Below are 13,717 nucleotides of genomic sequence, written 5' to 3' on the forward strand. Positions count from 1 at the left end.
TATGTCTGACATAAAATCTGACACAGCAGTTTGGAAAAAGAATATTACACTTGCTCTCAAACATAATAGTGGTGTCATGGTCTTTGGCTTCTTTGTTTTTTCTGGGCTTGGAAACCTGCTGCAATAGCTGGAATTTCTCTTTGCCAGAAAATCATGAAGGAGATTGTCTGGAACAGTTTCTGATTTGGCTCTGAAGCAGAACAAAGGTCTTGCTACATAACAAAAAGCCATAGCAGCACGTTCACATTGTAATGGGTAAAAAAAATAAGATTTTGGGTGGGCCTAGTCAAAGTTCGGCTGAATTAAAATTCTACAAATATTTTTTGATAACTACTTAGATTTGCTTTTTCTAAATTTGCTGACCTGAAACATTTAAAGGTGAGACGAAAGCAACAATAGAAAAGGTCAAATATGTTTTCACAGTCCACCATTCCTATTGGTTGATTTTAATCTGTATTTTAGATGCAAATCACACTATTGTCAATATTAATTCATATTTAAAATAATGTAGAATCTGCAACAAAACTGAGCTCTTTTGACATTTGGTCATTAATAAGTTTCACAAAAAAAAATTAGATAAACTTTTTCCCCTTTTTTTTCACAAAAAAAAATTAGATAAACTTTTTCCCCTTTTTTAAAAAAAAAAAATAATTTGACTACTTTGAACAAATTAGCTCATGCCAAGTGGAAAAGTTTAGGAAGCTCTGGTATTTCCAGATAGCATTCAGGAAGATGAATAATCATCACCAGGCCTTCAATGCAGGGAATAACAGGACTCTCACAGTTTAAATTCAAGCGGGGTGGAAAGTCCAGTGTTTTTTTTTCTGCTAAATTATTATATTAATACTATCTTGGTGATGGAGGGAATAATTCTATTTTATCAGTTTTATGCGAAACCTCAGAGCAGATTTATGTCACTGGTTCTCTTGAGTACTCTGTTTATGACATTTTAAACATAAATTAGAGCCCCTTTCTGGCCCATAAATGATTAGTGATGCGATATGAGCGGAGGAGAACCGGGGGTTCCTGATAGAAGGCCAATCCGCTGTCCAGATTATGTCTCCCTCTGGTATCTCTGTGCACCGTCTTAATTCAGTTTTTGTCTCACAGCTGTTTTCCAAGTTTGGTGTTCTGAAGCGGCCAGTTGAATGCTAGATGGCAATAATTAACCCCAGCTTACACATATATGGCAATGGATCTAGGCTGTGTGCTTTACAGGGTATTTTACAGTATTTCATCTTTGCCAGGAGTTCCCCACGTCTTATCAAATCTTATTGAATTATCTGACATCCGAGCGTACTGAACCAGAATGCCTCCCACAGTTCAAATCCCATCTGAGACAGAGGAGCAGCTGTTGGGTAGACCAGCCAAGGAAATGAGAAATCCAATTATAGCATTAGATGTTTTTTTCTTTCTTGATGTTACTTTTTGATAAAGGACACTGTCTAAACACGGCTGACAAATGTGGACACAGTCGATTTAATGACAGGGCAAGAAGATGTCATATTGATGTAATTTGGTGTCTATACTTAGAAAAAAAACCCCTCAAAATAAAAAATTTAAGGCAAGCCTTCATTGTAAATCAGTGGAAAAATTCAGATGTGAGCAAAATGAAGGGCAAGCCGAAGACTCACAAAAATTAGGATAAATAAAAAAAACGTAAGAATAGGTGACTATACATCATCATAAGAGAAAAATACTGTGCATTATTATGTAAAATCAACTTTTTTGAACTTCTTTCATGCATATTTGAGGAATCCTCCCTTACAGAGCCAGAGGCCCAGTTTGAAGACATTTCAACTACAAAGTAAGATTTATTTTAAGTTATGTTTTATATATAAACTGAAGACAACATAGTTACTTGATTGTGTTTTAAAATGGCAGTATGTAAATGCATGCAGATTAGAAGGAAAGACTGGCAGCCTTCTGGGTATTTCTGGATTTCCTGCAAACACCTTTTACAAGGTCAGAAGATTAACATTCATACACTTCATAAGTAATTAAGATTAGTAAAATGCACTCAAGGATTACATTATGGAGAAGGTACGCATCTATTAATATTAACCAATTGACAGAATGCCCCACCAGGATGCATAAAAATGTAGCATTTATATAAGCATACTTTTAAGTCTCTTTCAGTGTAAAGGGAAAGACAAACTAGTTATTTCAAAACTTTCACAGATAAATTAGCTCAACTTTGAATTGAGGTGGGAGATATTGTCCAACAAAGACGTCCTTTTTGACAACTCTGACGGCAAAAATGAAAAATTACAAGCATCTCTGAAGAAAAAGTTTACCTCCATGAAAACTGAAAAAAGAAACTATTGTAGCATCGTCTCAAAATCAAGCATCTTTTCAAACGTGGACGAGTTAACTTTTACATTTTAATCTTTTTTTTTTTTGTTTGTTTGGCAAAGAGATTCAGCCTTCTTCTACTCCTGTCATAATCTCCCCGTCTCTTTGTTTGTGGGTCAAACGACGGGGAAGAAAGACAAGGATGTTTGTTTTTGAGGAAAATGCATGAAAGCAGTACGTATGCAGGGATGTGCTTCCTTGGAAAGATTTCAAAAGCTGGCACACATGGATATGAAAAATCACATGAACCCCCAAATAGCGATAAGTGCTGAAAGGAGAAAATGTGGTTTCAATCTGTCTTTAAAGTACTGAATGAAAGGGGTTTTGCCCCAACAACCTTTAAGGCTTTTAACAAGAGTTATTTTGAGACAGTTGGCGGCTTATTTTTGTGTGGGATTTCATTGTAATTTTATTTTTCCCTTCTCCTGCAGGGTAATTGTACCCATAATACCCTTATTCATGCGAGCAATGCCTTTGTCAAACTTTTACTCTATGGAGACCGTAGCTAAAAGCTTGACAGCGGTTTGGTGAGAACTAAATATTGCTCTGAATTGAGGAACAGTTCTGCTTTAATTGTAGACTTATTTTGAACCATCGTCTTTGCAAACTATGCTGTGATGCAATAATGGCACGAATGAGGGAAAACGAAGCGATCTTCACCATGCACCTGGAAAATAAATATCCTTTACGTTCACAGATAAGCTATTTTGTTAAAACTGTCATTTTCCCAAAGTACTGAATAATCCAATCAGTCCCAAAGCAATTACTTTACTCTGCTCTGTCAAAAACAGCTATATGTCAGTAAAACAGGTGTGCAAAACTGCCTGGATGGAAATAAAATTGCAGACGGTCTCCTGCATTATTTATCCTGACTCATCTGTGGGAATTTGTCAACTTTTGCAGTGACGTGAATTATGATTTAAATGTCCTCGGCTCTTTTTTGCCCTCCAAAAAGACAAAATGAAAAGTATGACACACCTGTGAGCCAAAGGTTTTATACAGCAACAGCTGTGGGACATAAACAATATTCATAAATCTATACTGTTACGCATGAGAAGATATTAAGACTGGAAGTCTTTTGTATGTTTTCTCTACAGCAGCGCTGCAAAAATGACTAAAGTATTTACATTTTTCTATTATTCAGGCATTAATAAAATCAATTAGATTGAAATTGCCAAAGTGAAAAGCGATTTTTTTATTTTTAACTAAATAACCTTGAAATCTTGGCTTTGATTTGCTCACACCAGAACTGAAACCCTGGAAATTTCCGTGAAATGTTATTGTCAGGTTGTCTTGTTGGAAAAGAAGGCTCCTCCAATCTCATATTTCTTTGACAGGATGAATGAGATCATTCAATATTTTTCTTGCATTCATGCCTTCCAGGGCTTTCTGTTGAGAATAATCCAGAGTTCAGGACTTTTTTTTAATACTGTCACAGCATCTTTAAGGTTTAAACAGATATGCAAAGAAAAACAAAACAATGAATTAATAAAAGTTGCATAGCCCAGCTTTAAGTTGAGAAGCGGATTTTGAAGTGCCGTGTTAAAGCTCAGTTCTCCGTAATCCAGGAGAGAAGCTTGTGACATTGTCTCTGGCTTAAACTCAGATAATGAGACAGTGTGTGTATGTGTATGGGTGTGTGTGTGTGTGTGTGTGTGTGTGTGTGTGCGTTTGTTTGTAATACCTTGTGGGGACGATTTTCCTGACATATACTACGTTATGGGGACCAATTGCTCCTTGTGGGGACCAGATCCTGGTCCCCACAAGGGGAAACCCTGTTTTTTGGTCAGGGGTCAGAGTTAGGGCTAAGGTATGAATTGAGTTTTGGTTAGGGTTAGGTATGTGATGGTTAGGGTTAGGAAAAGGGTAAAGGTGCGTGCGTGTGTGTGTGTGTGCGCGCGTGTGTGTGGTAAGACCTGAAGAACTGAAACAGCTGCATTACTATTCATTCACTTAAGTTTAGGATTTTGTCCTTTTGCTTGTGCGTGCTTTTCTTAATGGTCCGTTATTATGACTGGATGCAGCGCTTCTTTAGCGACGCCCTGCTGTGGTTCACCCTCTTTGTGGAGGATTTCACTGACTGCCTGTTGGCCATTATTAAGGCTTACAGTTTGTGTAGGTCTTTCTATGACATGTTTGTGTATAAAAAAGAAGTGAGAAACTGAATTTTTGATTTTCCTGAGCTAAACACCTGAAATATACTATGTGTGTGTGATATGAATCTATTTGGTGCAAGAGCTCACCTTTTTTGATATAATATCTCAACTATATTAACTTTTTAACAATATTTCTTTTTACAATACTAGCGAAATTTATCTGGTCAATAAAAGCACAGCGCAAAAATGTAGTAGTTTCATTTTCATAAGAGAATAGAGAAATAGATACTTCCTGCCTTCCACACTTTTAATGTTTTGAGTTTTACAGCTAGTTTTTGTACTGATTTACCTGCAAATGGATATCTGCCAAACATGTCTGTCTTCTTCACAGTCTTGGAATTTAATAAATCTTTGATCGATTGATTCATGTCTTGCCTGTACAGCTGGCGAGTTAAAATCTGCCCTTTATGTTATGTTCATGGTCTAGTTTCCTCTCTGAGTGTGCTCATCCTTTGGAAGTTTACCCCCAAGCAATCCAGCCAGATGGTTGGGTGACTTTGATAAGCAAGGCACATCCTTCAAAAACAAAATTTGACACATCCTGGAACCCTGTCCAACAGGAAATTTCAATATTGCACAATCGCTTAACATAACCAGGAGTGGCACTCGCAGCAGTTCGGTGCACACAGTGAAAAAAATGCTGCTGCCGTTGCTGTTTTGCAATGGAGAAAGTATGAGTCAAATTTATTAAATGAATGTTTAAAAATAATATTCCCTCCAGCTTCAAAAGTGAGAAATCTGAAATGAATTTCCAAAAATATGACACATTATTGTATGGCTGCATGCACAAAATGGAGGCAGGTAATTAAAAGTCTGTGGATCTAAAGTGATGCCACTTTGTCACGCTTCTAATCACATGAACCAAAACGGATTAATTCATGAGGGGTCTGGGTTGTTTTGAATTCCAGTGCATGTTTCTGCATATTTGCACTAATTGAATCGTGTCTTTCTCCTCTGTAAAATCACAGCATGCTTACATTTTCAAACGGTTTTGTTCCCTTCTTATAGTATGTGTATATTTAAAACATCTTCATTGAGAGCAAAGTGGAACCAAATTCAAATCCCTCGTTTGTGTGCTCAAACTTTGCAAACGCAGTCAAATCTGAGTCTGATGGTGAAGACAACGGTGCTGCCACCCGTCGCACCAGGAATAAGACAAATTACCGTCAAAAACAAGCTACAGATATTCAGTTTTCAATGCTTTGCGATCTATTGACTTGTTAAAATGTCTTTCAACCATCCTCTGGAAACACATGGAGCAATGAATCCAAAGGATGTTTCTTTTTCAAGCTGTTTTCTTTTTTTTTTCTTTAGCTCAGCTCTTAAGCTACCAGCATGCCTCCAGATGGGGGGGGGACATTTGACAGGAAAAAAAAAAAAACTTCTAACACCCAGATGCGTGTAGAAATATATATTTCTTCTTTAACCACCAATAAATCTTGACGTCAGATGAAGGAGATATCGGAATGAGAGCTTTGCAGCAGTTTATAGCCTGCAAGAACAAGTGTAAACATCAATTTGTGAGCTCATCACACTTACTCTGTTTCTGCATATCTCTGTTCCTTTGACTAAACCTTCTTCTTACAGCTGTCTGGACTGATTTAATAGCCAGTCTGAAACAGTGAGGATGTAAGTATTTGCCACTCTAGAAAATGATCTGATTGATACTTTTGCTTCCTTAATAACAGAGGAAACATCTTGTTGTCGCTGTATCGCTTTTACACCTTTTGAGACAGAATGATAAACGCAACTCCTCTAATTATTTTATAAGTCCTGGATAATAGGAGTCAGTACAGGAACGGGAGGGAAAAAATGAAGCTCTAAGCTGTCAGCAGTCAGAAGCCACTTCTTTAGAGTTCTCTGTGGACCCCTTGGAAACAGTTTTTATTATCCATGTGAGTGAGAAAAGCTGGCTGAATTTTATGAGCAAAGTTTTCTGTGGATCTGGACGATGGGATGAATGGACGGCGAGTGTACGCGTCCTTTCTTCATTATTCTGTTTCACTCGCGAAGAGAGGCAAAACGTCGAATAAAAATACCTTCTTCCAACTGCTTGAAACAGCAAAAATAAACCACGTTTTCTCGCAATTTCCATTTGTAGGGATACCTCCAGGAGGAGTAAATTGACAGTGAATGTGTTTCTGTGTGTTTGTGCTTTAGGGTTCGGCCAAGTTTCCCCCATTCCAAAGAGCTACGACTGCAAAGGAACGCAATATTCTCAGAATTATTTTTATGCTCTCATCTGCACCCAATCTGGAGAGACAATTTCTGCCCTGTGAGATAAGAATGAGACAGCTTTAACACACAAATCATTTGTAAAATAAACGTAAAGACTCTGATTCTATTTTGTTGCACCAGCACTTTTGACTTTTTCTGCTTGTGTCTTATTTTCCAGCTGGTAACCAGAAAACAGCTAAAAAAAAAAAAATTCTGGGACTGATAAAGCGGCAAATGAACATTTTTAACCAGACATCTTCTTTTGATTCAACGGACCTTCAGAGGCGGACACGATCCTGGGGGGGTTTGGGTTTTGGTTTCTTCTGTGTTTACATTTTTGATTGTTTCCTTGTTGTTTGTTTATTTCTACTTGAGTCTTGACATATTCCATTAATTCACCTATATTGTTCAAAAGATCTTGCCAAATAAGTTCAGTCCTTTTTATTAAGTTTGTTTGTTTATCCTTGCATTTTGTTTCTTGTGCATTTGAATGTAATTTTCTCAGATTAGCGTTGGCTTTCTTCCCTTGTTTACAGAGTATTTATGTCCACTTCAGCTTCTCTAGACAACACTCAAACAGCAGGTCTTGATGCTCAATTCAAGTTTTTCTTCTGAAATCTAATTTTATGTATTTATTTATTTTTTCTTCTTTTGTAGGCCTGTTTATACTACTAATAAAACCCGGCTGCAATGAGTCTTTTGTGTGAACAGTTTATATCCCCACAGCGCAAAAGAACATTGACATCACAAAGCAGGGCACTGTTTACAGAAGTAATGATGGACGGAGCCATTTATAGATCTATTTTAAAGTTTATTCAGGAATGGGACAAAGTATCGTCACAAGATCACAACAAGGAGGAAGCTAATAAAAAAGAAAGCAGCAGCTTTCAACTTCTGCTTGCAACTTCTGTAGAGAAATCTGTTTGGATGGGAGAGGTTGAATTGTGATGTGAGACACTTCAGTGACACAAACTTCTTTCATAAGTTCATAATTCTAATTTTCAGCCACTGTTTACATCCGGATTTACCGGATTTGTGTTTTTTTAATGGATGCATGTCTCACATTAATGACATAAAAGCCAGATAAAAAGTGACAGAACTGTTCAGACTGCAGATGATTTGTGCACAGTCGAAAAGAATCACTTTCTGGAAAACAATACATTTTTACATTTAGGCACTCCTGCAATTGTCACACTTTTTCTGTTACAAACTGACTCCGGCCCCCCACCAGAGAAGGGAAAAGTTATGTGGCCCTCGCAGGAAAAAGTTTGGGGACCCCTGGTCTAAAATGACCATTTTCTGCTTGACTCCAATCAGCTTCGTAGCTCTTTGTGTGCAACAGGTGAGCTGGGCTTCATTTATAGGTTACAAAACCAGGCAGAAATGCCGTACCTGATGATCCGCTCTAATACAGCAGCATCGCCTTCTAACTGACACCAAAGGCCCTCAGCCGGTGCAGAAAGCATCGTCGCTGTTGGACCCTGTTGCTTTTCATTTTGCAAAAAAAACCCCCAAAAAAACAATTCAGATTCGCTGATTATTTTAGCTACACGTGCATGTCTATCTATATTGCAGAACTTTTTATACTTAGACATGGGTAACCTTTTAGATTTAGGTGACGCAGTCAAAAGATGTTCACAAATATTCACATATGAACTTTATTAACACAAAAACACCAAGCAAAGAATAACATGCACATCACCTTTTCTCGCTTCTTCATTACTGCTTGTTCTTCAGAGAGATGTCCTGCTCACAGGGCTGTGGAACTGCAGTTAATCTGCTCCAAAGGTTGACGCATGTGCTCCTGGCACTGATCATGATCATGTTCCTTCACACTGAGCGGCTCTGTGATTGCAGACCCCAAGTCCGCCAGTCTGCTGCCACTCAAATGGTGGTTAGGATGCTGTTGTTCAATGAGGTTACAAGGTTCGGCTTGTACTCATGCGGTTATGTAAGTCATGGGCCTGTTAATCAACGCAGTCAATTAAATCGCTTGCACTTAATAAATCTCCTGACCCAGCTTGAAGTACCCAGGAGGTGGTTACAAAAACTGGACAGGAACTGCACAGGATCTGCTAACGGGGAAGAATCTGGCCAGGACGGACTGGGACAGAACTGGTTAAAGGCATGTCCATGGAGAAAACACCCAATGACTGCAAATCAAAGTTTTACTGGATCATAAAAACGTCAGTTAAATTTTCCACTGCTGTGCAGCTGAAGGTTGAAGATGCAGAGGAAGCAGGAAATTCCTGAGTAGACAAGATCTGCCCAGTGACTACAGACATGAATTCCTGGTTGGCTATTGTTTTGATTTCAAACAAGATGTATGGCTAAAAAATATTTTATTAATTGTTGATTATTCATCATATTTATTTTTATTTCTGACTCCCCTTCACTGAAGACTCCAAAGCCCTTACAGCTCATCCATCACTCCATGCTACAGACATGAACATAAAGTTTTTATTTTGATTTCTTACTGTACGACTTGTTTTTTCCTCGCTGTTATTTTTCCAACCAGAGCAAATAGTAAATTATTTGTCATATGTGTAAATGCGCAACAGTCTGTGTGCCGAAGCGCATAAAATGCTTGCTATCTGTGGGGCACTGTCATTCTCAGTAAAGAACAAAGCTGGGTCGAGCAAAATAACCCCAAATAATTCTCTATTTTTAAATCGTGACTGAAAACTGATCTGTTCAAACAAGCGTTTTCTCTCGGATTAATCAACACGCCTCATCTCTAAATTTTCTTTTTTTTTTTTTTAAATGATTTGCTTTTAATTTGATAATTTTTACTTTTTCCTGTGCGTCATGAAAGGCGCCTTTTAATAACATTTATTATGATTTTTAATTGTAGCTGGAAACGGACTCAAGCAGAGGCCATTGCTATGATTATTAGGGTAAATTATGGGAGTATTTCCGGTTATTTATTCTAATTTGCATTTATAGGCAGCTAAATATTTTACAAATATTCTACAAATATTTAGCTGAATGAATGTATTTAAAGTGTAGCTGTCAGGATTTAGGATTATTTGTGTTTGTTTAGTTATTCTTGTTTCTGATTTGATCAGCCATGTTCTGTTTTTCTAGCTCAGTCTGCTCTTAGTTCATGTTTATTATTTATTTCTTGTGCTTAGCTATGCTTTATTACAGTATGATTTGTTTGTTTACTCTCCCTCCTTGTGCCATTCCTTATCTCTCCTCAGTCTGCCTTCCCACACCTGCAACCTGTTAACCAATCAGCTCTGGTGTTTCGTTCCAGCCTTCACTCTGCTGTCTATTTCTGACTCCTTGCTGGATTCTCTCGGTTTTTCCCGCTTCCCCATGGACCAGGTCCTGTTTGTTCCCTGCTGTCGCTTCATGTCTCCTTATTTGTAAGTTATTGTTTGATCTTCTCAGGCATCTCAGTCTGGTCTACGCCTTCGACACAACATGACAGTAGCATGTATGTGAATTTACCACCCTTTACTGTGACACCACTAAACAAAATCCAGTGCCCTCAATTGCTTGTGAAATTTACCTAATTAGTAAATATAGCTATAAGGGTGATGTATCAAAGAATATAAAATAAAACTATAAATCAAGCACTTTTTAGGTCATTTTTGGTCTTAATCATACCACGTTTTTATTATCTTTTTATCTCTCAACATTATCCCCCGACCTTTCCAGTTCCTCCACATTTGCATGCAAAATGGAGATTTTTGCTCTTCTTATCTGAAGGGGTCACTGAACGACTTTTTTGTCAGCATTTATCTGCTTTATTTAATGAGGTGTTGGCAGCACAGCAGATTTTGCTTTTCAAGTCACAGAGGCTAGTCGCTTTCTGTTGTACTGGAAGCTGAAAGTTGTTATTCTTTGAGAAAAGTAAAGCAAAACCAAAATGTAACCTGTGTGATAGTCAAACAGCGATCAAACGGCATCTAGAATCACAGTGAAGAAAGAGATCAAAATGGTATTTTCTCCCCAAAGTTTACAAAATTTGGTATCCAGAAGGTATCAGCCACCCAGCAGATGCCTCCTGGATCAACATTACACTCCCGGGTTTGTTCTTTTCATCTCGTACCAGAGGATTTCATACTCTGATTGTCTGAATACAATGAAGCGCTTAACTGTGTGTATTTATGTGTAGATGATATTTGCCTTTGCAAATGTGATCCATGGCAGATGGTGATGGGTAAACCCCTGTGTGAAAGTTTATTTGGCTTTACTAGCTCCGTGAGATGGCTCTAAGCGCATAGACAGACTTTTGTCACGCCTCTGGTCTCTCATGGCTCTGAACCATCTGATACTCCGTCATAGCCTGGTGGGGATTAAAATCGAATTTCATCCTTTCATATCCCTTTCCTTTCGCAAGGCGCCACATAATTCACTTTATCATCTGGCATTCCTAAAGGAAAAAAAACATAGAAAGCAAATGAAAACACAGAGGAGTTGTTAAATTTTGCAGTCTTAGTACCAAGTTTTAACAATTATAAAGCAAGTTAATCAGAGAAAATGTTAAAATTGGTTCACCTTGAGCTAATGAATCATGAACGCAGTAATCTACAAACGCATCAAGATGTTTGGGTCTCTGATAGTACAGCTGGAGCGGAGGACCAGGCACCTTATCTAATATGTCTAATATAACTGGAGAAGGTTCTGTTCCTGTCAACTTCACTAGAGTTTTTTTGGCATTAAAACTAATTTTAATCTCAACCATGTTTATTAGTTTTGAAATGCCATGCTTCTAAAAGCACTTTCATCAACCATCTATGTGTAGTTTATTTGTTTGTCGCCGGCTTCTGGGGGTTTCCTCTAAAAACCACGGGAAGAAGACGTCCTAAATGCAGACTGTTCAGTGCAGCCCTGTGATGGACTGGTGAATCGCCAGTCCCACCTCATGAACCTGCACAGAATGAAGGAGGCACTGGAAGTTATTGAGTTTAGAGGACATTTCTCAATGTTCTCTATTTTTTTGTCATGTTTGGATTGGAATATCTGTAATTGAAACGCAGTTTCTTTTCTGCTTGCTAATTTTTTAAACAGATATTTTTCTTTTTTTATGTGATGCTGTTACTTGATTGTAAAAACATATATCTCATGCTAAGTTGATGTCCATGGCTTTATGTTTTATTTGAATTTATGGCTTTTATGTTTTCAATCTGATTCCACTGGTCGAAACTGAGTAATTCACAGAACTCTTAATGAAATCATCAATCAAGGACACATTTCAATTTAAACCTTATTTCTTTTATCTCTACAGAAATCAAAGAGTGTTAAAGATCAGCAAAGTTACAGTGAGACACAGTGCACCCAAACTCTTTGCTATGTCTTTAATAAAAATACCACTCACCAGGTCTTAAGCTGAAAAATTTATGTCATACCATAATTTTTTAATTAAACACTAAAATAGGAAGTAGAAGCTGCAGCCAAATGGTGTCACAAAGAATGAAAGTGCACCAAAAATTAATTGATTAAATTCCTTCCTTAAAACCACCTAGCTGTCATCCTCAAAACGCTTACATGTTATCCAATGAGGACACCTTTATCATCCTGATATTTTAAAAAGCTTATGCCTCACAGATCCTCCTGCTGCTCCCCCACACAGCTCCTCCAGACTTGTGGCAGCAGCAATTAGCAAACTAGTAGAGGAACTGCACATCTGCTGAGCTTATACAAACTATTTCTCAGTCAAATGCTATTAAAAATGCTTGTAAACAACATAATGATAAACATTGTTGTGATGACATCCTCCAAGTGGAGCATCAGAAATAGCAGAAGCTTCTTAAAGACACAGAAGCCCAATTTAAAGGTGTCAAATTAGTCCAGTGAAAAAGTTAGAAAGAAGGTTGCAGCTTTAGTCACCAGTTTACTGTCTAACTCTCTATCTTTGAACCTGATATGAAAATTACATTGCCCTGCACACCACTTATACATTTGTTCTTTTTTTGTTTTGTTTATTTCCCCTTTTTTCGCTTTTTACCTCTGCTCTCTCCCTGCTCTTGTCTGCCCTGCTTGCTCTGTTTTGTCCTGTATTTTTCTATATTTTTGGAGCCTTTCTTTGCACATCATCCACATCTACAAATTATGGATCTGGTCAACCGATCTCTCAATGCAATTGATCAAATTTTCGACAAGAAGTCTGGGCACTGGAGAGCCCTCTTGTTCTGCGGGGACACACCCAGCAGGATTCACCCTGGATTTATTCATGGTAACAGGATTTCTGCTGTTTGGAGCTTGTGGATTCCTGGATTATCGACAAATTTGTGATGGACTTGGCCGAACTAGCGAACACTCAGACTGTTGGTGTGGACAGAGACGAGGACTCACTAACGAGTTGGAATCGATCTTGGAGAAGTTGCTAGTTTTAGTTTAGTGGAATGACCAAACTAATTTGGATAATTGGGAACAGAGATGTATCGGAGAGACTTTTGGGAAGATTGAAATTTATAATCTTTCCACCCTAAGACATTCTGCTTCTGAATTGTCTTTCCCTGTGTGGCCTTGGAAGGGCAGCATATTTCCAATCTCCTTGAAGATATGTAAACATAACACTCCTTCCCACCTCACCCCCTCCTGTATCCATGGATCTGTGGAGCTGAGCGCTCCCAGGGACATCATTCCTCGATAAACAACACCTCTATCGGACTTTGCCAGGAGGCTCAGCCACCTGCTTTCGTGGCCCTTTGATGTCACCGCCTTCACTCATGTCTTCATTTTGCCCTTTGTTTTGTCTGAATGTTGCCTTTTGCACTAATGTGCCCTTTCGTCTTTTTTGTGCTCTTTCCTTTGATTTGTTATTTTGTTTGTATTTCCTTTTAATTCATGTATAGCACTTTGAATTACCTTGTTGCTGAAAATGTGCTATATAAATAAAATTACCTTACCTTACCTTACACCTTACCTTATATGTGTGTCTAATGATGAAATGTTTCTCTGATGTTGATCCTATTTTGGAAAGTTCCTGAAATGGTCCAAACAAAAGGTACTTATTTTACTTTTTTGTACAGATG

Source organism: Poecilia formosa, unplaced genomic scaffold (assembly GCF_000485575.1).
Source record: "Poecilia formosa unplaced genomic scaffold, Poecilia_formosa-5.1.2 Scaffold3, whole genome shotgun sequence".
Classification (NCBI taxonomy): Eukaryota; Metazoa; Chordata; class Actinopteri; order Cyprinodontiformes; family Poeciliidae; genus Poecilia; species Poecilia formosa.